The sequence below is a fragment of the Lissotriton vulgaris genome, chromosome 7, assembly GCF_964263255.1.
Source record: "Lissotriton vulgaris chromosome 7, aLisVul1.2, whole genome shotgun sequence".
Taxonomy (NCBI): domain Eukaryota; kingdom Metazoa; phylum Chordata; class Amphibia; order Caudata; family Salamandridae; genus Lissotriton; species Lissotriton vulgaris.
In genome coordinates this window covers 116,734,357-116,760,247 of record NC_141695.1, presented here as the reverse complement: position 1 = coordinate 116,760,247, position 25,891 = coordinate 116,734,357, and positions in this window count along the sequence as shown.

Genomic DNA, 25,891 nt, shown 5'->3' with positions numbered 1-25,891 from the left:
AGATGCCATTGAGTTATGGCGCAAAGAAGCACATAGGAGAACAGAGAAAGAATTCAACAAAACAGAGAGAACTAAACAAGCAGTGGAAAAAGCCAAAGAAAAAAAACTGCGGGAGGAGGGGGAACGGGTCAAAGCAGAACAGGCTGATAGAGAAAGAAATGCCGTCGTTACTGGTATTTATCCCGTCCTCTCAGAAGAACTAGCTAGTGTGACCCCCTCAGAAGCACCCCGTAGATCGCGAACGCCACCACCTGTACCCTATAGAGTACGTAGAATAAAGCCGACAGCATCCGAGGCGTTTATTTCCTCCTATCTAGAAGAGTCCCCACCGGACTACGACAACGTAGATTTCCCTCCGCCCCCACCAGCGGAACAGCTCCAGCAGCTCGTGAAAGACGACGTGGGACCCGGGGCCGTAGGGGGAGGGGGGCCTACTATAGATGTAGCAATCCCCCACTGTATATACGATCCAGAACCAGGAAAGGGCTCAATGCTCGTGATTTCACTAAGACTAAGACAGGCCGTCGCATATTTGGACAAATTACCAGATATGAAAGACCACCTAGATAAAATATACCGTTTTATTAGAACGGGGGAGGGACCCGAGAGTATAGCACAGGCAATGCAACACAGAAAGGTGGGGGTTAAGAACTACATCCTCCGTTTTATTATTAACTGCCTGATCAGGGAAAAAGACGAAGGAGACGGGGATGTAAAGCCTGGTTTGATAGAATGGAGTGATCACATAGATGCCGGTCGGCATGATAAAATGGGACAGATAGATAGCATGATGAATAAAATACGAAAAGAAATATTAGCAACACACAAAGTGGAGCCTGACGAGAAGGGTGAGTCATCAACGGAAGAGGTAGACGAGGGGAAGGACAAAATAAATTATGTAGGCAATGCACGACGGTTTGACAGGCCCAAGTTCCTCGACTACCGTAAACAGGGGCCGGCTATAAAAGAAAGATATTCCCTTGAAAATCTATTCCAAGCTACTGAAAAAGCACTGGAACGACGGATAAAGAACGAGCGATCTCACACCCCACACGAAATGGAGTTGGCCCGGTCAGCCACCCAGTGGGTGTCCAATTCTAATATATATAGCCATGATATAGTGGCCCAAACGTTCTTGAGCCTTCCGCCGAACGAACAGCGTTTGGCCGGTATTTACATGGTCCAACATTTAATAACGTTGTATGAGAGTCAATATTCCTATCCCGGTCAATTGTATAAATTACTGGACGACATACTTCTAGACAGATGGACAGGCCTGGGTACTGAATTAATTAACGTCATCCTGGATCAATGACATAAGTACTTAAATTTTCTGACCACATGCATGCTTCCCGCCCCACACCACGACAGAAAGCACCTATACGTAGACAGACAGAATCCCCTACGAGAGGTACATCCCGTCAAAAATGCAAACAATGAGCTTCAAGGGGTGTATGTTTACACCCCCTTGACGAAATTAGAAATACTGGAAATGAAAAAGATGTTGCCGTCCCATGATAAAGACCCGGGGGGGTTTCACCGAGAATTAAAAGACATTCTCCGCATCGGAGATTATACGTACGCTGACATTCTGAAACTATTGAAAGTACTATTGCCAGCAGGCATTTATGAAAAGCTTAAGGAAAAAGACTGGGAGGTGGGAGAGAAAAAGTTAAGCTGGGAAGCATTGGAAACAGAGGATAAAGACAGGGGCCCGGGGGTTGGTCTTGGTGACAAAGCTAAATGTTGGACTTGGCCTTTTTCCCCCCAAATTTTTCGCTTTTGACCCCCTTACCTAGGATATCTCCCCCATGGGATTAAACCTGTATAGGCCATGAGTGGTGTGAGACACTTTGTTGAAAATGTAAAATTACATGTTGTTAAATGCTGTACAGAAAATATTCCCCATTTTAAAATTGCACCTGACTGAAATGTACTGTGAATGTAAAATGGATGCCATGGCCATGGGTTTTGCCACTGGACTGCCATAGGTCAGCGGTCTAGATAATATTACCCAGCTACCCCTAGCTTTTGGAGGGAAAGCCTGGCACCCAGGGTGCTCACCCCCTCCCCTAGAACCAGTTTAGGCTAGATGTGCCAACATTCTAGAAGGTCCTGGCACTGCCTGGGAGGAGGGTATAAATAGGGAGAAGTGTCACCAGAGAGTCAGTCAGCGCTGGGACAAGAAAGAGAGGGGACCTGCTGTGAGGTGCTACCGCCACATGGGCCTGTGAGCTGGGCCCTGCACCCCTATAAACCCCCCCCTCTGCTGTCCCCATGGGCCCCTGACAAGGGAGGACTCTTCATAGGTCCCTGACGCCGTAGGACCTTGAACTACGCCAGCGCTGAGGGAAAAAGGTGCCCAGAAGAGGAGGAATGATGTGGGTTTGAACCCCCCAGGAGGTGAGGAGTGTGCCCCTGGGGCTGGCTGTGGAGCTGTTCGCCCCCCCCCTCCGTGAGGAACCTACTTGGAAGCCCTAGTTTGCCTACCTAAGCGCTGTAAATTCCAAGACTGTTGCTGCCCTGACCTGACCTGTCCTGCCTGGGAAGCGCTATAATTTGGAAGCGCTAGAGAAGGACTGGGAGGAGCTGCGTGTCCCTAGAACCCCTGACCTGCCTCTATTCTGTCGGGCTGAGAGGGAGGAGCAGTGCGCTGTAAATAGCGTCATCTGCTGAGGAGAATCGCGCTGTGTGGCCTGAGGGCACTGTGAGGGGAATCGAGCTGGAGGAGCCTACCCTCGTTTTGGCGCGCTGTCCGCCATTTAATTAATCAATTAAGAAGGGAGCCTACCCCTTATTGACGCCTCACGCCGGTTGGAACTGCCCGTGAAATAAATAATGAGGTAAAAGGGAGCCTACCCCTTATCGCCGCCAGAAATCACCGCTGCGGCCCGGCGCTGTGAGGAGACCTTCCCCCGCCGTGGGAGGCATCGTTGTGGCGACCCCCGGTACCAGGAGGGGGCCGCCGATGAGGAGGACCGGGCCGCACTAGGCCCTGAAGCCGGGGAGGCCGGCATCACGTGGCGGGGGCGCCGGTGACGTCACCGGTCACAACCCCAGCCCCGCCGCGCACTGATTGGCCTGCGCGGCCGTGCCCTGGAAGGCCGCGCAGGGATTGGCTGCCGGAAGCTGTGGCAGGGAGAAGCCGGCCGAAGGTGTCGCGGGGCCCCCAGTGAGCTGAGGGGAACCCCGATGGCGTAGGAAGACCAGAGCAGGAGCCTACCCCGCCGGTCTGCGGCCGCGGACAGAAGCTGTGGAGGAGGCGGGGCCGGGGCACTCTGTCGGTGCCAGCCCCGCCGCCACGAAAAGAGCGTAGCCGTGAGGAGAGTGTGGAGGGCGGGAGCCTACCCCGCCTCCGCCTGCCAAGGAAGCTCCGGGACCCCTAGAGGGAGTGGAGGGGCCCGGGTGAAGTCACTGCGAGGGAGAGCGGAGGGCGGGAGCCACCCCGCCTCCGTCAGTGCCAGGAGTGCCGCAAGTGTTGCGACTGGTTGCCAGAACACGGAGGGGGCCCCGAGGCACATTGCCGGTGCTTGCCCCCTCCCCTTCGAAATCTGGGGGACGCCTGCAGGACTGCAAGAGGCCGGTGAGTGGGGCCTCTATCAAACTGTGTAGGGGATTGAAGAGGGCAACGCGGCACAAAGTTGGTGCTCGGCGCCCCCCCTGTTGGAATCTGGGATTGGGCCCTGTTGGCCCCATATACCCCGGCGGTGGCCCGGACTGACCCCGTGTAGGACATTTGTAATGGGACTGCAAAGGCCCTAGGGAAATGTGGCCTGACTGCTAAAAGGGGTCTGCTCCTGGACTAGGGAAGGGTAATTCCCTCTTAATGCGGTGGCTACTGAAAGGTGTTCCATTTGAGTAAGTGGTTGTATTTAAGGAAAGTTGTTTACAGGGAAAGGAATGTTACGCCCTCCTCTAATGTCCAAGGAAATGTTCTTCCTGATTAGGGAAATGATTACCCTGGCATAAGGAAAGGTTGCCTGATCCCAGTGAAATGTTATCTGACCTCTAAAAAGTGTTACATTTGAGCACACGTTCTACATCTGCTGGAAGGCTGCCTGGCCAATTACCTAATTGGGTCTACTGCTCCTCTAGGGAAGTGTTAATTGCGCGAGGAGATGTTTGCATTTACCCTGATGAAATGTCTATGCCCCAGGGGATATTGTTTCCTCTAAGGTGACCCAGGAAGAGTTGTTGCCAATGTACTACCTGATGTTGGTGTTGCAGGTTGGGGGCTAAGGAGTCATGTTCCCCAGGTCTTTTCCCTAAGGCTATAGCACTGGGGTTCAGTATGCCCTGTAGAGCTTGCGAAGGTGGCTTAATAGTCCTATGGTTATATCCGCCTGCTAGTGGATGCTGGTATGCCATGATGTCTTTCCTTACAGGGGTTATGCAGGATGCTGCCTCTTGTAATTACAGCCGCTACCGAGGATGAAGGCCTGAGTTGGCCCTGCCTGACGCATAGTTCCCTAGGTGGAGGGGGGAAGAAACCTGATGTTTTATTACAGGTGTTCCTGCCTAATGTTAATGCCAGGTGATTCCTATTCTTTTTGCAGGAGTAGCCGATGCCAGCTATTTTGGGTTCTTACCCCTAATGTTTGATTGCATGTTTAATGGACGAATACGCCAAGTGAATTTGTCCCTTACATAGATGTCATTGATGTTATGTACCAAATGCTAACCTTTTGATATTTCAGCTATGGACTATGGACTCAACCCTTTTTGTCCCATGTAAATAATCCCTCACTGAAATACTTGGCTTGGGTGCCAGTTGGCGCCTTGATGTGATTACCAGTGTATTTTTCCTTTTACCTTACAGGTTGGAGATATCACTAAACTTCTTCTTTTCCAACCAAAGGTGGAGTTGCGTCTCTTTTGTAGTGTGCCTGGTGTGTCGTCTGTGGATACTGCGTGAATGCTTCACATGTCCTGGGAGTTTGGCCTGCCCGCTTGATGCCATGCTACCCCCTTAGAGATTTGGGTAACCCCCATTTCTTACATTGGTGGCAAGCGGTGGGATAGGACTTGTGTTTGCGCAGTGCCACAGCGGCCACAGGTTACACCACAAGTAGAGCCTTGTGGTGGGGATTATTGTTTGGAAGATTGTTTGTTAAATTGCTTCCTCCTGAAGAGTGTTCTGAACTGTCCCCTTGTTCCCCTGGGAGGGTGCGTCCCGGGTGTACCTCGCCACGATGGGGTTGATTTACCAGGAAGTGGAACTGATGGAGTATACCGAACAGGAGGTGATAGACTTCCTCCTGGAGAGAGGGATACCCCCAGTAGGGAACATTAGGAGGAATTTGTTTCTCTATGAGGCCCTCAAGAGGGGAGAGCCCTTGGAGATTGGTGGGGACTTATCTGACTACCCCCCCGAGGTTTTAAAGGGTCAGTGGGTTAGAGACCAGAGAGAGGGCTCCCCATCCAGAACCCTGGGAGGTAATTACTCCGATGAGGAGGAGGAAGAATTTGAGAGGGCGGAGATGCCAGTAGCTGTGGAGGACACCGAAGATAGGGAGTCTCGCACTGGGTCCAGTCCTGGGGGCACTGCCCCATCCCTTTCCCTGTCCCCAGAAGAGTGGGTAGATAGGAGAGAAGAGAGGGAGTATCAGCTGGCGCTGGCAAAGCTCAGGCATGCCGAGGGCTTAGCGCAGCTGAGGGTAGAAGAGCAGCGACTAGAGACTGAAAAAGTCCTAGCGCTGGAGAGGATGGCGGAGGCGGAGAGGGCCTTCGCCAGGGAGAGATCAGCTCAGGTGGGTAGTTTGTCCCCTGAGAGTGGTTTTAGGAGTCTGGATTCACCGAGGTGGGTGGGTTCCAGTGGTGGCAGCGAGTGTAGGTCCAGTGCAAGGAGTCCCACTCCCGAAGCCCAGGAGACTGTGCCTGATTCCCCGGAGGAGGAGGACGGGTTAGTGTTGAGGGGCAGGGGAAAGCTGTCCCATCAGTCCTGGGGAGAGTTTGAGGAGGAGTGTTGGACTGTACTGGAGGATTGGGTGGTGAGGAGAGCAGTGGAGGATTGGGAAGGGCTGTGCCATGCCGTTATCCGGGAGCACATGCTGAGGAGTTGTTTCCCAAGACTGTGTCACCATCTGTTGCAGTGCGGGTTCTCAGACCCCAGGGAACTTGCACGGGAGGCAGACCTGAGTGTCTGGGAAGGCAGAGGGGAGTGATCCTGAAGGGAGTGAGACGGGGAGGTGTCCCAAGGTGCCCCAGCTGCGGCCACCAGGCCTGGAGTGTTCTTTAAGAGAACCCCAGCGTGGGAGGCTAGGCTGCACCGATGTGTCATCCAGAGGGAGGGATCCCCTTATGTCAGGAGAACCTGGAGCATCGATACTCAGAGCTCCGGTGGTTCGGGGGTCTGACCAGTCACAGGGTCTAGATCTTGGACTGGGGTTCCAGGTTCAGGAGTTGCCTGGCCTGGAGGGTGGGGTTCCTGTAAAGCAGGTCCCTACCAAATTGACTCCCAGGGGTACCACTTCCAGTGGGAGGGTGCGGAACTCTGGGAGGGGGTGCAGAGGGAGGAAGGTCTCCTCTCTGTCACCGGCTCAGCCACAAGGCGCAGACTCCGGGTTGGGTGGCCAGGTCAGGAGTTGCCTGCCCTGGTGGGAGGGACATCTGTAACCAGAGTCCCTCCAGAAGTGACTCCCAGGGGTACTTCTCCGGGTAGGAGGGTGCGGAACTCTGGGAGGGGGTGCAGGGAGAGGGAGGACTCGCCCCTGTCACCGGTTCAGCCTGTGGGTTGCGACTCCAGGTTGGGGAGAGAGTGGTTGTGTGAGGGTGTCCCCAGGCGTAGGAGGTGGAGGAACCCTAGGAGGAGAAGTAGGGGGAGGGGAGCCTCGCCCCTAAGGGCTGGTCAGTCTGAGGGTGTAGACCCCAGGTGGGTGGACCAGTGGAAATTTGGAGAGAGGAGAGTGGTTCAAGAGAATTCCAAGCCTGAGGCTAGGGCCTCCCACTCTAGGAAGGAGAAACATCCCACTAGGGAACACCAGTGGGGTGGTTCTGTTGGTGAAGGGAGGGTTGCGAAAGAGAACCATTGGGTTCCAGAGTGGAGGAGAGACTGCAGGTGCTCCTGTAGTTGCAGGCCTGCGTCCACCTTTTTCCGCCCCAAGCAGGGAAGCCCATCAAGGCATTGATCGGTCTACCCTGGCTTTTGGCTGGGGGGGAGTCGTGTTGGACTTGGCCTTTTTCCCCCCAAATTTTTCGCTTTTGACCCCCTTACTTAGGATGTCTCCCCCATGGGATTAAACCTGTATAGGCCATGAGTGGTGTGAGACACTTTGTTGAAAATGTAAAATTACATGTTGTTAAATGGTGTACAGAAAATATTCCCCATTTTAAAATTGCACCTGACTGAAATGTACTGTGAATGTAAAATGGATGCCATGGCCATGGGTTTTGCCACTGGACTGCCATAGGTCAGCGGTCTAGATAATATTACCCAGCTACCCCTAGCTTTTGGAGGGAAAGCCTGGCACCCAGGGTGCTCACCCCCTCCCCTAGAACCAGTTTAGGCTAGATGTGCCAACATTCTAGAAGGTCCTGGCACTGCCTGGGAGGAGGGTATAAATAGGGAGAAGTGTCACCAGAGAGTCAGTCAGCGCTGGGACAAGAAAGAGAGGGGACCTGCTGTGAGGTGCTACCGCCACATGGGCCTGTGAGCTGGTCCCTGCACACCTATAAACCCCCCCCCCTCTGCTGTCCCCATGGGCCCCTGACAAGGGAGGACTCTTCATAGGTCCCTGACGCCGTAGGACCTTGAACTACGCCAGCGCTGAGGGAAAAAGGTGCCCAGAAGAGGAGGAATGCTATGGGCTTGAACCCCCCAGGAGGTGAGGAGTGTGCCCCTGGGGCTGGCTGTGGAGCTGTTCGCCCCACCCCCCCTCCGTGAGGAACCTACTTGGAAGCCCTAGTTTGCCTACCTAAGCGCTGTAAATTCCAAGACTGTTGCTGCCCTGACCTGACCTGTCCTGCCTGGGAAGCGCTATAATTTGGAAGCGCTAGAGAAGGACTGGGAGGAGCTGCGTGTCCCTAGAAGCCCTGAACTGCCTCTATTCTGTCGGGCTGAGAGGGAGGAGCAGTGCGCTGTAAATAGCATCATCTGCTGAGGAGAATCGCGCTGTGTGGCCTGAGGGCACTGTGAGGGGAATCGAGCTGGAGGAGCCTACCCTCGTTTTGGCGCGCTGTCCGCCATTTAATTAATCAATTAAGAAGGGAGCCGACCCCTTATTGACGCCTCACGCCGGTTGGAACTGCCCGTGAAATAAATAATGAGGTAAAAGGGAGCCTACCCCTTATCGCCGCCAGAAATCACCGCCGCGGCCCGGCGCTGTGAGGAGACCTTCCCCCGCCGTGGGAGGCATCGTTGTGGCGACCCCCGGTACCAGGAGGGGGCCGCCGATGAGGAGGACCGGGCCGCACTAGGCCCTGAAGCCGGGGAGGCCGGCATCACGTGGCGGGGGCGCCGGTGACGTCACCGGTCACAACCCCAGCCCCGCCGCGCACTGATTGGCCTGCGCGGCCGTGCCCTGGAAGGCCGCGCAGGGATTGGCTGCCGGAAGCTGTGGCAGGGAGAAGCCGGCCGAAGGTGTCGCGGGGCCCCCAGTGAGCTGAGGGGAACTCCGATGGCGTAGGAAGACCGGAGCAGGAGCCTACCCCGCCGGTCTGCGGCCGCGGACAGAAGCTGTGGAGGAGGCGGGCCGGGGCACTCTGTCGGTGCCAGCCCCGCCGCCACGAAAAGAGCGTAGCCGTGAGGAGAGTGCGGAGGGGGGAGCCCACCCCGCCTCCGCCTGCCAAGGAAGCTCCGGGACCCCTAGAGGGAGCGGAGGGGCCCGGGTGAAGTCACTGCGAGGGAGAGCGGAGGGCGGGAGCCACCCCGCCTTCGCCAGTGCCAGGAGTGCCGCAAGTGTTGCGACTGGTTGCCAGAACACGGAGGGGGCCCCGAGGCACATTGCCGGTGCTTGCCCCCTCCCCTTCGAAATCTGGGGGACGCCTGCAGGACTGCAAGAGGCCGGTGAGTGGGGCCTCTATCAAACTGTGTAGGGGATTGAAGAGGGCAACGCGGCACAAAGTTGGTGCTCGGCGCCCCCCCTGTTGGAATCTGGGATTGGGCCCTGTTGGCCCCAGATACCCCGGCGGTGGCCCGGACTGACCCCGTGTAGGACATTTGTAATGGGACTGCAAAGGCCCTAGGGAAATGTGGCCTGACTGCTAAAAGGGGTCTGCTCCTGGACTAGGGAAGGGTAATTCCCTCTTAATGCGGTGGCTACTGAAAGGTGTTCCATTTGAGTAAGTGGTTGTATTTAAGGAAAGTTGTTTACAGGGAAAGGAATGTTACGCCCTCCTCTAATGTCCAAGGAAATGTTCTTCCTGATTAGGGAAATGATTACCCTGGCATTAGGAAAGGTTGCCTGATCCCAGTGAAATGTTATCTGACCTCTAAAAAGTGTTACATTTGAGCACACGTTCTACATCTGCTGGAAGGCTGCCTGGCCAATTACCTAATTGGGTCTACTGCTCCTCTAGGGAAGTGTTAATTGCGCGAGGAGATGTTTGCATTTACCCTGATGAAATGTCTATGCCCCAGGGGATATTGTTTCCTCTAAGGTGACCCAGGAAGAGTTGTTGCCAATGTACTACCTGATGTTGGTGTTGCAGGTTGGGGGCTAAGGAGTCATGTTCCCCAGGTCTTTTCCCTAAGGCTATAGCACTGGGGTTCTGTATGCCCTGTAGAGCTTGCGAAGGTGGCTTAATAGTCCTATGGTTATATCCGCCTGCTAGTGGATGCTGGTATGCCATGATGTCTTTCCTTACAGGGGTTATGCAGGATGCTGCCTGTTATAATTACAGCCGCTACCGAGGATGAAGGCCTGAGTTGGCCCTGCCTGACGCATAGTTCCCTAGGTGGAGGGGGGAAGAAACCTGATGTTTTATTACAGGTGTTCCTGCCTAATGTTAATGCCAGGTGATTCCTATTCTTTTTGCAGGAGTCGCCGATGCCAGCTATTTTGGGTTCTTACCCCTAATGTTTGATTGCATGTTTAATGGGCGAATACGCCAAGTGAATTTGTCCCTTACATAGATGTCATTGATGTTATGTACCAAATGCTAACCTTTTGATATTTCAGCTATGGACTATGGACTCAACCCTTTTTGTGCCATGTAAATAATCCCTCACTGAAATACTTGGCTTGGGTGCCTGTTGGCGCCTTGATGTGATTACCAGTGTATTTTTCCTTTTACCTTACAGGTTGGAGATATCACTAAACTTCTTCTTTTCCAACCAAAGGTGGAGTTGCGTCTCTTTTGTAGTGTGCCTGGTGTGTCGTCTGTGGATACTGCGTGAATGCTTCACATGTCCTGGGAGTTTGGCCTGCCCGCTTGATGCCATGCTACCCCCTTAGAGATTTGGGTAACCCCCATTTCTTACACTAAAGAACTACCTGAACTCCTAATACAGGTTTTGCCGAGACTATTGACTACTAAAAAGGAAGACTGGGATGCTATTTCAGCCTGTAAACAAAAACAAGAAGAGGACACAAGCGATTTCTATTCTAGATTCGAGAAATGCTTTGCTATTAATAGTGGCCTTAAACCCGGTAGCGAATCATATCCCCATCTTTTCGTGAGCAAATTAGTAGAGAATTCCCTACCCCAGATCAAGAATAGAGTACTGAAGGTTGAGAGTACTTGGCAAGCAAACAGTCCTTCACAAATGTTGCAGATGCTACAATATCACCAGAACAGGATTAGAGAAGAGCAGGATCAGGAAAAGAGACGCTTGAAAGAGACAAAAATGAAGGTGCTGGTTGCCCAAACGGTACCGGCAAACACGAATAAAAATGGCACGACACCTGTCAAGGGGAACTGTAATTATTGCAAACAACCAGGTCACTATGTAAAGGAATGTGCTGTCCTGAAACACAATATAGCTACAGGCAGAACAAAAGAACGACCACACACTCCTAGGCAAAATAGCACCCAACAGAGCACACAACAGACAGTAGCGACTTCTCCACCCCCACCACCGCCTGTTCATGCCACACCACAAATGTATCAGTACACGCAGTCAGACTATCCAGAATACTAAGCATTCTCATGAAACAGCCTTGAGAGGGAAAATGGCTTGCCCCTTATTCAGGTTCCTGTAGATCAGGAGGGTCCCTATGTACATGCTCATGTACTGGGACAGGACAGAAAGTTTCTGATTGACACAGGGGCGAGCAGAACTACCATCAGCCACGACGAGGTTCCAGGGGCACCTCTCTCGGGCTCACAGAATATTTCCCTGGGATTTTCAGGAAAGCCTATTGTTAATGAAGTATCGAAACCAGTCTCCCTCGGGGTTGGTCCACTGTCACGTACCACAGACTTGCTACTTACTAAATCATGTCCAGAAAACCTACTTGGTATAAAGACATTAAAAGAACTAGGAGCAGTTATCTGTTGTTCTCCGGAGGGAGTGCGACTGTTCTTACGTGATTTTAAGGGACATTATCTGTTGACAGATTTTGACCACAGACTTCAGAATGTACCACAGCACCTATGGGCACAAGGTCCGACTGACGTAGGTTACATGAACATAACACCACACCATGTCACTCTCAAAGCAGGAGTAGTACTACCACGTATACGACAATACAAATTACCACCTGATGCTGAAGTGGCCTTATTGAAAATTATTGATGAACTCATTGCACAAGGGGTGGTGGTGGAGACTGACTCGAATGTGTGTAACTCACCTGTCCTTCCTATCCTTAAACGATCAGACCCTAATGCACCACCAGTTTACAGACTAGTTGTTGACCTTCGAGAATTAAATAAATGCGTAGTCCCACAATACCCAGTGGTCCCAGACATTTCTTCCTTGCTGACTGCTATTGATTCTGAGGCAACGTTCTTTACAGTCATTGACTTGAAGAATGCCTTTTTCAGCGTTCCAATTCATCCAGACAGCCAATATCTTTTCTGATTCAGTTTAAAAGGACGCAGCTTTAGATTCACGAGATCACCACAGGGCTTCACAGAGAGTCCTAGCGTTTACAGTCAAGCGTTAAAAAGACAGCTGGACAGTATTAATATGCCTACCAACACAGCACTGATACAGTACGTAGACGACATACTAATTACAGCACGATCAGAAACAGACTGCGAAGATGCATCACTGACGGTTTTACACTTTCTGGCAGACAAGGGGCACAAAGTGTCCCCTTCAAAGTTGCAATTCTGTGCACAGCAAGTGGTGTACATTGGACACTTGCTGTCCAAGAGGGGTAGGCAGCTGAAACAAGAACGTATTCAGTTAATTTCTAACCTTTCACACCCTAAGATACAAAAGGAAGTGCGGGTCTTCATTGGCCTCACTTCATACTGCAGGCAGTGGATTCCCCAGTATGCCTATCTAGCCAAACCACTCATACAGTTGACAACACAGGAGGCAGCGTCTTCGACTGTCCTCCCTTGGACACAAGAACACACCTTGGCATTTGAGGAATTAAAAAGAGCCTTATGTCAAGCGTCAGTTTTAGCGACTCCTCGTTACAGCAAACCCTTTATGCTTTTCGTAACTGAACGGGATGGAACAGCATTATCTGTCCTCACACAAGATCAAGCAGGAAAACACAAGCCTTGTGCTTATTTTTCTAGTACACTGGACCCAGTGGCCCAGGCTCTGCCTGCGTGCCTGAAATCGGTTGCAGCAACAGCCCTAGCAATAAGACAAAGTGACTCGATAGTGCTGGGACACCCCCTGACAGTACAGGTACCGCATGCAGTGGAAGTTCTCTTGAACAGGACACTTGACTGTAGCGAGACTGACAGGATATGAACTGACGTTAGTTCAACCACACATAGAGATCAGACGATGTAACATTCTTAACCCTGCTACACTTTTGCCCTCAAGAACAGTAGACACCGCACCACATGGCTGTGTGGAAATAATGAATATAGTGACGAAACCAAGACAAGACCTGACAGATGTTGCACTGCCAGATCCTATTGCAGAGCCAGATTCTATGTAGATGGATCATGCATGAGAACGAGTGCAGGAGAATTAGTGGCAGCATGTGCCGTGACCACTGCTACTGAAGTCATAGAGACACAAAGAATAGACATACTGTCAGCGCAAGCAGCAGAGCTCATCGCTCTGACACAAGCCTGCATAAGAGCTAAGCACTTGAAAGTGAACATTTATACAGATTCACAATATGCTTTTGGCGTAGTTCATGATTTTGGAGTACTATGGAGGGAGAGAGGTTTCTTGACCTCTCATGGGGCCAAAATTCAGCACGGCCCGCTTATTCAGGCCCTGTTGGAAGCAATACATTTACCTGCAGCCATATCTATCCTGAAATGCAAAGCACACACCAAAGTTACAGACACCATTTCCCAGGGTAATGACCTGGCAGACCGAACTGCTAAACTTACAGCCCAGACGCCAACAGACACGACAAAGACAGAGGTACCATTACTGACAAAAACTATGACAGTCAGGGATCCTTCTCAAGATGTACTCGATATACAGACACATGCCACTTCAGATGAAATAAAGAAATGGACTGAACAAGGAGGGGTCCAGACTGACCAAGGTTGGATGACTAAGGGCAAAGCAATATGGTTTCTTCCTGATTCCATGGTACAAGTGATCATAAACACAGCACATAGTCCAGCACACTTGGGAGAGAAGGCAATGATGGACAGCTTACAGAATATCTGGTTTAACAAGCACCTGCGTGCAGCAGCGAAACAAAAAGTAAGAACATGCATGATCTGTTGTCAGTTCAATCCAGGTAAGGGCATTCCGGTGGAACAAGGCGGATTTCATCCTCCTGACCACCCTTTTGAGGTCCTCCAGATGGATTATATCCAAATGGACAGATGTAGAGGTTATAAGTATGTCCTAGAAGTTGTGTGTGCACTAACTAGATGGACAGAAGCGTATCCAGTCCCAGATTATACTGCTGTGACAACCGCCAGGCAATTGGTGCGCGAATTCTTCCCTAGATACGGATTGCCCCGTGTCGTTTACTCTGACAATGGTCAGCCTTTTTCTTCTGAATTAATGAAACAAGTGTCTCTTCTGTTAGGATATAACTGGAAGTTCCATTGTGTGCGACACCCTGAAGCAGCAGGCCTTGTAGAAAGACATAATCAGACAATTAAGACAAAACTAGCAAAGATCTGTGCAGAAAAAGGCGTGGATTGGATGGTAGCCTTGCCGGTTGCCCTCTTTTACATGCGTATGGTAGCACATTCCAGAACAGGCCTATCGCCATATGAAGTGGTTTTCGGTAGACCGCCGAACATGTGGGGTACGCCTATGCCTAAGAAAATAACGGATGTTGACAGTAACATGCTTACAGATTACCTGGCTTCCTTGATGTCTGCACTACTCTCTTGTCGTTCACAGGTTGCCGCCGCGTTCCCTGACAACACCCTGGTCAAGGAGCACGCCATAGCACCAGGCGATTTTGTGCTCATCAGGAACTTTGATCGATCAAGCCCCCTTGAGCTGCGTTGGAAGGCGCCGAAGTTAGTGTTACTAACAACAAGGACAGCCATCAAAGTCGAAGGGAGAAAAGGGTGGCTTCATGCCCATCACTGTAAACGGTACTTTCGAGACTCTGAAACTTTGGTAAAGAAAAAAGACATTACAGACTTTGAGCCCCCTTTGCTAGAAAAGACTCCACAGCAAGAGTACAGGTCCAAATTACGATCTAGAAAGCCAGACAACGTTTGATCATTTAAGTCCACTAGGTGGTGAATCGGTTGAACAAGATTTCTGACATGCATAAGATCGCGGACAATAATAGTAAAAAGAGCAAAATGAAAGAAAAATACTGCAAGATATTACGTAGTAGATGTATAGTATCTCTGATTTTTCTGTCTCTTCTGTGCATCACTATAATCTGTGTCAGCTTAATACTACATGTTTTCTCTCCTCCTATTGCCTCACATATACACTCTTCCATTAAGGACACCGTAGAGCATACATTTAGTGATCTGCCACCCCATGAACTGTCATATCGACTGGCCCTGCGCAACAATACTTTTATTCAGATGTTGCACCATTCTCATCAGACCAGCAATGCGACAGATTGCTGGGTATGTGGCCGACTCCCACCTTATCAAAAGACGAAGGGAGTTCTGCCCCTTTTCCCTTTTCCGTTCTCCCACAATGGCTTGTGCGGAGCATGGTTTGCCTTAATGACATCAATGGACAGAAAGTCCACAGTTTACCAGGGTGACTGGATACGGGGAAACTTGAATAAAGTAATGAATGAGGTATGTTTTCCAGACGAAGACAGACTTCCCCAAAGGAAGGGGACCGATCTAGAAAATGAAGAGTACGAGCAAGGAAATGCTTCCCTCAGCTTTATAATGCTGAATGTTCAGCCAATGCAAAATACAGGTCCACCGTCTATTTCAGTCCTACCAGTAAAAGGTGATTTGTGCGTTAGAAAGAAAGGATCAGTACATATGGGACACAGCGAGTGTAATGCTGTGGTAGAGTTTAATGATAAAGGAAAGTCTTCTTTCAAAGCATCTCGCCATACCTATTTCATTTGCGGTCAGACAGCCTATGTACATCTGCCCTTAGACTGGGGTGGGACATGCTATATAGCGTTCCTGCTGCCACCCGTCTTTTTGGCCCCTTCCCATTATCATCGAGATTCACGACTAGAGCATGTTAGACACAGGAGAGAGAGCGATGCCTCAGAGATTGATCAGACTGAGACAGCCTGGGAGCAATGTACCGATTTCAACAAAGGATTCTTTTTCTTCATAGGTCCCGTCCAAAACAGTAAACTCATACGCAGGTTAACAAGGACTCTGGAAGCAGTTGTGAATGAGACTGCATCTGCCCTGGCGAACTTGACCCAGGAGCAGTCTGCCATGCGATTGGTTGTCCTTCAGAACCGCCTTGTTCTTGACGTCATCCTTGCAGATAGGGGCGGGGCTTGTAGAGTGATCGGCTCCAGTTGCTGCGTTTTCATTCCTAATAACGCGCCATCTGTGTACGCAGCAATAACAAGGCTCCACAAGATTGCTCACGATATACATCAAGACCCAGGCACATGGACTTGGTCCAGTTGGCTCTGGGGTGTAATATCGGCATGGGGATGGAAAGTGTTGTCGTTCCTAGGAATGATACTGCTTATGATATTCGGCTGCTGTCTCTGTCTGCAGTGTGGCCCGGCGATTTGCGGCCTGTGTGCAACTGCCTGTGTTCCACATCCACGTATACAAAGGATCAAAGATGAACAAATGATGCTGTATGAACAAATATACGGTCTCATGAAAATAGATGTGTCCTGAAGGGTAAAGTAGGGGACAAGGAGGGAATGAGGAAAAATAAATTTTACATGACCAATATGTCCCCTGCGTGTACCCCAACGTTTAGTGTATGTGCATGTCACCCATGCATTTTCCCTCTCTGGCCTGCAATACTGATGCCTCTGCATTTACGTCCCACATTAGGATGCCAGTCACCAAGTCTTCCATAAAAGAAACGTTAATTTTGCACTGAGGCCCATGTGGCCCATGTGTTTGCATTGTGCACTTTTAATGTATCACGAAAAACCCATTTCTCCATTTTTGTGGCTCAGCTCAGCCAGTCCCCGAATTCAGGTTTTCATGCCTCCAGACACTCTGAGGGCTGCAGCTACGTATCCCTGACCTCGCATACTTCTGGCTAAGCCGAGAGGGGCCCGGCACCGGGGTGCCAAGACAGTATTGTGCATAACAGTTATCTGCTTGCTCTACAGAATCACATTCCTGCCTGGTGAAGAAGGTAAACAGAACCCGTCTGCAGAGATAGGGCCTAGCCTTTCTGTCTCTGTTTAAGTGATTTACAGAGCTCGCGTCCATAGAAAGCCCAAGGCCCCCACGCAATGAACGAAGAAATATATGCCCACACTTGCTCTTGGTGATGAGCGACCTTTGCTTCAGATAATACATCCCCGGACTTAAGATATCAGATAATACCAGACGTGCTGGTCGGCCTGACACTGAAGGCCTCCCTACCAGACCGAAAGTCAGCTCCCCCCAGTTACACGTCAGCTGCACGTCATGATCAAGTTGCGCACACAAGTAGGGCAAAGTTCCAGGCAAAGTTCCAGCTGGCCATGCAACCCCCCTCCATGCATCCACCCACCTATGACTCACCTATGACTCCTCAAGTGAACGCCCACATGCACACCCACATGCTCTTATCTCTCTTTCTCTTGCTCAGCTTGGAGCGCTCCTCCCTATGTGCGAAATTGAATGTATAAATAATGTACTCTGTGAATAAAGTTTAGAAGACCCTTCCTGAACCTTCGTGGTGATGGAACCGATTCTCCCCTAACTCGAGTTATTGAAATAAAGCCCTTTTGAATCGGACACCACGGACTCTGCCTCTCATTTAATGCATGACCCTTTGTTTAACTATAGAAATTATGACAGGGTAATACTTTATTTACCACACATGGACAGATGGTTGCTACCAGGCGGCTCCTAAAATCGTGCTCTCTACTCTAATCCCAATGCCCTACATTTGACCGGACCAACGTCTCACTCGGTCCAGGTGTGGCACGCAGCTAACAGGAGTTTGGGATGGGAGCACAAGTTGACACTCGCGATCCCCCTTTGGGACACGGCTCAGTTGGGTGGTCTTCATTCCTGCAAAGGCTTTGACAAGTAAGACCGGATCGGCATTTCTCGAGTGGGTGATCTCTGGGTGAAGGGCCAAGTCCTCAGCTTTGACCAGCTTAAGCAGCAATACAAGCTTGCGGGCTCCAAGTTCTTCCGCTGCTTCCAGATCTGTCATGCTTTAACCACCACCAATGGAGAGGGATCCACTCCTCCTGACTCCTCCCTACCTCCCGCAGATGGCCATCTCTTTGACATGTTATGTTATGTTAAGATAAATTTAACCAGCGCACTTACACCATAGGTTTCATGGCGCTAATCATACACATGTAGCCACAGGAGAACATTTTAGCACGCTTGCACAATGAGCCAGGCTTTCAGGGCCTTTCTGAAGCCCAGAAGACTATCACAATTCCTAACAGCAAGTGGAAGTGAGTTCCAGAGCCTAGGGGCCAGATAGGAGAACGTTCGACTACCCTGTCGTTTTAATTTAATTGATGGAATAAAAAGGAGATGAAGATGGGCGGAACGGAGATTGCGTGTGGGGACATATCTGGTGATTAGGCTGTTAAGAAATTTAGGGCTTGTACAATGCAGTACTTTAAAAACTATGCATCCCGGCTTGAAGTAACCAATGTAGTTTACGCAGTAGCCACCTGGCTGATTGCCATCTTGGCTGTTTATAGATCAGTCTTGCCGCCTGATTTTGAATCATTTGAAGGCGATTTAGCAGGCCCAAGGGAATGCCAGTGTAAAGAGAGTTGGAAAAATCGAGACGAGAAAGCACCAACAATATCACCACCTGGATCAGAGCTTGGTGAGACAGCAGGTAAGCGATTTTCCCTATTTTCCGTAGTTGGAAAAGACAAGAGGAAACCACGGTGCCCACATGTCCCTTCAGAGAGATATCTGATTCAATAGTCACCCCGAGACTTTTTACTGATGCGGATGGGACAGGGGGGGGCCTAGTTCGCCCGGCCAAAAATCAGGTCCCCAACAATTGGAGCTTTTCCCAGGCAGCACCAATTCTGTTTTGCCGGGGTTGAGCTTCAATTGGTTCCGATCCATCCAGCATTGGATATGCAGCATTGTAGCTTGGAAATCAGCGGCTGCGTTTTGAGAATCCAACTTGAAGACCAGCTGGAGGTCATAGGCGTAGTTGAAGAACGTAGTATTCTTGATTTTAAGTGAATGAATCAAGAGGCGGATGTACAAATTAAACAATAGTGGAGACAAGGACGAACTCTGTGGAACTCCACATGATGAAGTCAGGTTGGGGGCAGTGTAATTCCCAAGACGCACTGCCTGGGTTCTGCCAGTTAGAAAAGACTTTATCCACCTGCAGGCTGTTCCCCGAATCCCTGCTTGTTTGACACGGTGCAACAAGATGTTAAGGTCGACCATGTCGAACGCAGCCGACAGATCCAGGAACACTAATGCCTGCGGGGTCCCCTTGTCCGCGTTAGCCTTCAACGTATCCATTTCCACCAGGATCACTGACTCTGTAGAATGAGCAGGCCGGAATCCAGCTTGATTGGGTTCAAGGTAATTGGAGTTTTCAATAAACTTAGAGAGGCACCTGGCCACATGGGTCTCCAATATTTTAGAAACAAAAGGGAGAAGGGAAATCTGACGGTAGTTAGAAGAAAGTGAAGGGTCTGCACCTAGTTTCTTGAGAAGAGGGACTAAAACAGCCTTTTGAGAGCGGTGGGTACTTCCCCTTTACTAAGAGATTCATTAAGGAAGGGAAGGAGGCTTTGCGGCAAGGCTGAAAATATTTCTCTCAAAATAGAAGGAGGACAACAGTCTTTAGGAGAGCCAGACTTGACTCGAGACACTAGTTCTAATAGTATCTCGGGTCCAATGCTCGTAAATTGATCCATAGTAGATGGATTATAAGAATTGACATCTACAGGTTCCCCATGCACTGAAGAGGGGATACAAGCCCTAATGGTTTCAATTTTGTCCACAAAGAAACCATTCAGTGCGTTACACCGCTCTTGGGTAGGAGCCAAGCAAGGTAAAATTCTGTCATCGCTACTAAGGTCATTTACAATCCTAAAGATTTCTCTGGATTTATATGGGGCAGCAAGCACCTTTGTAGAAAAATACAAAGTCTTAGCGGCCAGTAAAGCTTTCTTATAGACCCTGCAAGCAGACAGATACAGCTGTCTTTCTTCGCTGGCATAGCTATGCCTCCATTTCCTTTCAGACTGACGCAGCAATCATTTTTGTGATTTGAGTTCGGAAGTAAACCATTTATGGGCCTCAGCATGTCTAGCACGAGAGAATTTAATAAGCGGGGCATGGATATCTCTGGCCGCCAGTAGCCAGTTGGTGATCTCTTTTACCATTGAATCGACATTAGCATTGGCACTGGCGGGAGGCAGGGAACTAACCAAGGTATCAATAAATTCCTGAGTGTCAAGAGTTCTCCACTTTCTGGTCAGGCCTCCTACTACCTTTGGAGACTTAACCCTTCCTTTAAAGGTGGCTGTGAATTCTATTAAATGATGGTCCGACCAAATACATGGGGAAATGAGAGGTGGCGACAGTTCTATGTTATACGACCAAATTTGGTCCAGGATATGACCCTTAATGTGCGTAGGTGCCGTGATGTGTTGAACCAAGTAATAATTAGAAAGCATTTCAGTGAGTTCTACCGACTGAGGCCCCCCGCCTTCATCATTGAACCAATAGTTCAGATCCCCGATAAGCATGACTCTGGTATGGTTCATGACGAGGTTTGCTATCTGTTCACTGAGAGAAAGAGGGAATGATGGCAGGGGCTGGGGAAGGCGATACATAAGCGCCAAATATCCTGTATTTGTGTCGAGATTGATGACCATATTCTCTACTTCTGGAAGAATCAGAGAGGTCAGCATGGTAAACTTATGACTTTTGTTTATAATAGCCGCAACCCCCCCCTCCCGTCTTCCCTACAGGCCTATTGACTGATAAGATGTAATAATCAGAGGGGAGTGCTGCTAAGATATCTGGAGTAGAGTCGGGTGTGATCCAGGTCTCAGAAAGCAGAAGGATATCCGGTTTGGTCGACACCAACATCATAAAAATGTCGAGTTGGTGCCTCACCAACGAGCGGGTGTTGAGATACAAAACCCGAAGGGAGGTCGAATTGGGTTTTGTCGGAAGATCAATAGATACCATAGGGGGCACCTCTGGCACGGGGGTAAAATAGCCCACTTGATCGTGAGATATGTCATGGTCTCTAATACGGTCAATGACTTCCTGCGGTAGCAGAATATTGTGTTGTTCTAGCGATCTAAGGTCTGCGGAAGAATAAGGAGTGGTCAGGCCAGGGTTTATGGCACCTGGGCCCGGGCAGGCGCAGACGGGCTTGCCTTAGGCGCTAGCTGCGCGCTTCTGCATGCTGGTGTGCATAAGTGCCCTGACCCCGCCTCTATGCTCCGCCACGCTCTGGCCAATTGGCTGAGGCCGCTGGGAGGGGATCAGTCAGTGTTCGAGTTCAGTTCTGATCACACAAACGCGATTCGGTAAGTTATTTTAAAAACACATTATGCAACACATAGTAAAATTCTCAAGTTCTCAATTTGCGCTGGCTAAGTGGTCCGCGCGGCAGCAAGCGTATAATAGCAGGCCCCTCGCGTTGCTCCCAATGTTAAAGTCTGACCCCACCTCTATGCTCCGCCCCGCTCTGGCCGATTGGCTGAGGCCGCTGGGAGGGGATCAGTCAGTGTTCGAGTTCGGTTCTAATCACACAAACGCAATTCGGGTAAGTTATTTTAAAAACACATTATGCAACACACAGTAAAGTTCTCAATTTGCGCTGGCTAAGTGGTCCGCGCGGCAGCAAGGGTAGAATACAAGAAACTCATTAACACACCAGATCCACAACTTAAACTGCATCAGACATGGGAGGCAGATGGCCTTTTACTGGATGACGAGGATTTGACTGTAGCGGTGTCCTCGCCAAGGGAGGTAGCGATTTCAGCACGTCTACGCCTGATACAACTGAAAATACTTCATAGGGTTTATATAACGGGGCCGCAGCTGGCTCACATGGAGAGGGGTGACAATGTCAACTGTAGGCGACAATGAGGAATGGTGGCCACTTTCATGCATATTCTTTGGGAGTGTGAGTACATTCAGACTTACTGGAAAGAGATCCATAAGGTCATGTGTGAGGCCCTGAACAAATCAGTCAATCCAGAGGTAAAAAGGTGTTTGCTTAATGTGTGGGAACCCACAGATTTGATTGCTGCCGAAAAGTTATGGGTCTCGCTTGGGGCCATGGTGGCTAAGAGAGACATCGCCGAGTTATGGGGGACACCAACACCTCCTACTGTTGCAATGTGGAAGCGAAAAATGGATTGGTGCATGTTCTGGGAGAAGACTGTATATGTGGCACGGGATTGCCCCCGCAAGTGGTCCCAGGTATCGGCTAAGTGGAACTCCTATAGGGGAGATATATGTGTAGCACCCGATGCTCCTGCTGACGATGATCCGCTGTCTCCATAAATGTGTAACAGTAAACGTGTGATATTCCAGGTGAACTCATGTAACCATATGCTGCTCCCATTCTAATCATGTGTACGATTCTCTGACAATGTAAACGCCGATTGTTTATGTTTTCTTTTTGTTCTTAAATCAATAAAAAGAACTTTTTTTTAAATCCTCTATGGATCCAGGAGTAGCGTGCTACTCGCCAGGGGTAGTAAGCGCTATATGAATGCAATGACAATACAATACAATATATGTACTATCCAGAAAGGACTGTAAGAAGGTGTTATCCAATTCAAAGTAAAAGGAAAAAAAAAAAGACAAAGCGAGAGAAAGGAGGGGAGGTAAAGGACTGTATATAGCAATACAGTCCACCACTTATCCTAGAGTGACACTCAAGGCGCTTGCATCTGATCTGGAATCTTTCCTTTTCAATCAAGCATGTAGGCAGAGAATCCATTATAAAATAGATTTCTTGAGAAAGTGTAAGGAGTTACGTAGGCACTCTATGTACTGTTGGAGGCACGGAGATCACAGAGGTTTACTTTTCTGTAAGTACTCGTCAGTGCAATCCCACACTAGTCTTGAATTGAGAAATTAATGGAATTTAGAATACATTTGTTATCCGCATTTCTGGTGGATCGGAGCAGTTTCCTCCTTAAATGGTACTACAGACTAGGATTTCAATTCCATCATTATCACCTTGACCAGCCCTCCCCTCACCACGGACAATAAGTCGAGGAGAAGGAAGCTCCTTGATCCTGCTCCCCCTTGTTGTCCAGAGCAGCAGCTCCATGCCTGCAGAGCCCTGCCTGACAGCCTTCAGCCCTCTGCCTCGTTCTCCTGCTTTTGCTGAATTTTGTGCAGCTCCTACCTTTTTTCCACTGACTCCGCCTCATTACTCCATTACATTTACACTGTCCTCCTTTCAACTCCTTCTACTGCTCATTCACCTCCTTCTACTGCTTTTCCCGTTTCTTCTGTCTGATCGTTTTTCTACCTCTTCGAATATTCTTTTATTCTGCCTTTTTCCTCCTTCTACAGCTCCCATTTTTCTTATGGTCGTTGGATCCTTTCTGCTCTATTTTCTGCTTCTCCTGCTCGCTCTGCCACCTCGCTGGGTTCCTGCTCCCACAAGCCCTACCCACCACCACCCAGTGCCCCTGCCTTCTCCCAGGATCTATTTAATTGATGCTGCAGCGTGGCCAGCACAAAGGTGGGACCATGCTCAGCGCCTGGACCCTAGTACTATCCCACCCACCGCAGATAGACCACCGCCCAGCTCCGAGCCCTGGAACCCAGACCCCGCGACAACTGCTGCGCCTCTCCTTGATCAACTATAAGACCTTCCACATGCATGTGCGGCCTCTTCTTCTGCAACTCCAGAGCGCCTGCACGCATGGCAACCTTCACCACAGCGACTAGGACTGTGTAATCAATTCAACTTCCTCCTCCTCCACACACAATAACTCTGCAAGCACGCTACTGGAATCTGGGACCTGGCTCTGCCCTGTAACAGCTCCCGACATTATCGCCTTAGCAACACCCAATGGTTACAAGGTAGCACACCCGGGCTGCATCAACGAACACCACCATGCAGCTACTATGTACACCTCAATTTCAAACCCTCGCTTACAGACCCCTTGGCCTCGCCCACACTTTAGCAATGCCATTCCCGACTTAATCGCAGTACTCGCCACAGACTTAAAGGACCACATCTCCTTCAGTGACCTAAATTTCCACCTCAACTACACCAACCTCCTCTTACAACTAGTCACCAGCCCCACACACAACGCAGGGCAGGGTACACACTTGAACCCATCTTCACATCCAGCAACACAGTGAACTTACCTGGACAAACCACAACATTGTCCGCCTAGTCATCACCAGCCCCCCGTGTCCCCCCCGCCCCCCAAGTGCCACCAAGCACACCCTACCACAACTGGAGCAAAGTGTCATAGAGCCAGTGGACTGACGCCCTCACTCACAACTTCACACCCTGACACCGCACCAAACCTAGAAAAAGCAGTCAAGAATTTCACCATCTGGATCACTGTGCCAATACGGTCGCCCCCATCAAGCCCAGTAAACACAAAAGATCCAACAAAAAGGTCAGATGGTACACCACAGAGCTGAGAACTAGAAAACACACATGCAAACAACTAGAAAGAAAATAATACCCTGGTAAGGAATCCTTAGACAGCCATCTTCAAAACAAATTCCCTGGTGGACTGCATCGAAGCCAGCTCCAACCGCAGGAAAGAACTCTTCAACATTGTTAGAGTTTTCTCCAAACCCTCAGACTTGGAAAACATCACCCCTTCCCAGGACCTTTGCGACTCTAGCGGACTTCTTCCATAACAAGATCTCCACCATCTACAAGAACTTTGGACCCCAACACACCCCTTCTGACCTCTTTGGCCATCCCGCTCCCACTGAAACATGACCCAACGGCACACACCACCTGGAACCAGATTACCACACAACACCACAGCAAATCATGAACTCAGCCCACTCAAGAACCCCCCAAGCACCCATGCTCTCACCACATCTTCAACATTGGGAGAAAGAAGATCAGCAGCGAGCTCACCACCCCGTTCAACAACTGCATCGCCACCATCACCACCTTCCCCGATGAATGGAAACATGCAAAAGTCAAAACCTTCAAGAAACCGTCCGACCACAGCAAACTCAACAAGCATTTGCAATGCAAAAGGTCTCGCAATTGCGAGAGTTTGAGCTATTGGTATTGTAAATGACAATGCCTTTTATTTATGTGCTGTGGTGCATAAACATGCACTTTGTACTTATAGTTGTTGCTTACGAGACACAAGGCTGGGATTAAAAGAGGAGCAGTTACTGCCAGCTTTGCTTATCCTAAGCAACGACTATGTACAAAGTGAGTATTTACGCACTGTTTGCAGGTTTTCACAACCCATAAAAAAAGTTGTCATTTACAATGCCAATAGCCCAAACTCCCACAAATTCGAAACCTATTGCATTGAAACTGCTTGTTTCAAGTAGTAACGAATACTTAGAGTTTGAGAATGCCAAAAAGTAATATACTTACTCAAAAGTGTAAGTTACCATAATCAATCAGAACCATTATAATCAAGAATGAATGGATGAAGAATTCCCGCTGGGGAGAGGGACAAGACAGGGGTGTCCGCTGTCGCCCCTGCTTTTTGAGATAGTGTTAGAGCCACTGGCGGTATGGATTAGGCACGATACGGGGAATGAGGTGGGCGATTGGCTGGGAGGATCGTATTTCGCTCCATGCGGATGACATTCTATTATATTTGAGGTCTCCAGCGCGCTACATTAATTGATTATTAGATACATGTGCTGCAAACGGGCGGGTGTCCGGATACACCATCAATTAGGACAAGTCATTGCTGTATGTCCTGCAGGGTCCCCCGCCACGGCTGCTGAGAGGGTGTGCTCTGCAAATAGTCACAAATGGGTTTAAGTACCTGGGGATATTTGTAACGCACGACCGTGCACAATTCACTGAAATAAACTCGACGCAACCCCTGGCACGATTCAAAAAAGACTTCAAACATTGGCGCACGCTACCTTTAACACTCCTGGGCCGAGCTGCACTCTTTAAAATGGTGGCACTCCCAAGATTCCTATACGCGCTACAGAATACTCTGTTCCCTGTCCCCTTGGGTGACAATGCTGCTCTGGGACGGGGAAAACGCCCCGCATAGCACTTCAAAAGCTCACTAGGAGTTGGTACGACGGCGGGATTGCTCTTCCGGACATCAAAGCATACTATTGGGCT